The sequence below is a fragment of the Macrobrachium nipponense genome, chromosome 2 (assembly GCF_015104395.2).
Source record: "Macrobrachium nipponense isolate FS-2020 chromosome 2, ASM1510439v2, whole genome shotgun sequence".
NCBI classification, from domain to species: Eukaryota; Metazoa; Arthropoda; class Malacostraca; order Decapoda; family Palaemonidae; genus Macrobrachium; species Macrobrachium nipponense.
The window spans coordinates 54,168,524-54,169,637 of record NC_087201.1 but is presented as its reverse complement, the minus strand read 5'-3'; the positions used below and the strand labels follow the sequence as shown (position 1 = coordinate 54,169,637).

Genomic DNA, 1,114 nt, shown 5'->3' with positions numbered 1-1,114 from the left:
CTATAACTGGTTCACTTAGAGTAGATTCTTGGAAGAGCCCCTATGCCTACGAGACGTTAGTTTGGCGGCCGCTGATTGGCTGGGAGCTGGCTACTACCCGGTACCAGCCAATCAGCGGCCGCCAAACAAACGTCTCATAAGAATAGGGCTCATCCAAGAATCTACCTTAAGTGAACCAGCTATAGTGTCAGACCTTAGGGAGGGCTAGACGCAGTATATTAAAATTTGGAGATGATGTTTATCCCATATGATTAATATGAGTTTTCAACATATCGCTCCTCGGCCTTTTGGCTAAGATCAAAGTGTAGTATCTGTTCGTATCAGCTTAATATCTGATACGATCCCCTTGTGGATCTACGATATTAAACTGATTTTGGGGTCTTGGCGAAATGAGAGGTCCTTGCTCCACCTTTGCCGCAAATGGGTCCGGTCTTGCAGTACGTCCAGCATCGGTCTACTCCCACAGGGGAGATTTTTACTGGTCCGCTGGTATAGTGGTTAGTGTCGTGGTATGCCACTCAGATGTAGCGGGTTGTCGTCTCACCTTGGGTGATGATAAATCACTGACTCTGCATCATGATCAGTCACTGCTTCAGTGTGGGGTCTGCGGTGGGAGCCTGAAAGTTTCAACTTGAAACCAACATTCTTCGGAAGCTTGAATTTCAAGTCAAGTCAATGGGCCCTTTGGTGTGTTTCCTCTACTGAAATAATAATAAGTATATAATAATTTCAATTGAAGATGCTGTACTAGTACAAGAGACCAGTTACGGCAGTTCTAACTTGACCTCGTTTATGAAAGTTAATTAGCTTGAGAGTGCACCTAAAAGGTCCCCAGGGAGTTTTTGTACTTGAATAACCTGAGTTTGCAATGACCCAGCGTTGAATTTATCCAGTGACGCCTAATTTATTTAAAAGAGCTTTGTTCATATTCATATTCACGTTTACTTCCGTCCTTTTAACTCGCCTGATATGTTTTCTTACTGAGTTGCGTTGGTCACTGGAAATGACAAGCCGCCATGTGTTCTCCAGTAGAAGCCTTTGGCCTAGATTTCGTAGCCTTTCCCTCATAAATGTTATTGTGTTTTGCTTCCCCTTCTTTATGGTCATCCTGCAT

The 1,114-nt window shown here is 43.8% G+C and overlaps 1 non-coding gene across 1 annotated transcript; it reads left to right on the top strand.

The window, feature by feature from the left end:
* The first annotated feature begins 271 nt into the window (after nt 1–271).
* On the top strand, nt 272–463 carry LOC135221591 (U2 spliceosomal RNA). Its single transcript, XR_010316039.1, has one exon. It is a non-coding gene; the product is annotated as a U2 spliceosomal RNA (small nuclear RNA).
* The last annotated feature ends 651 nt before the right edge of the window (nt 464–1,114 follow it).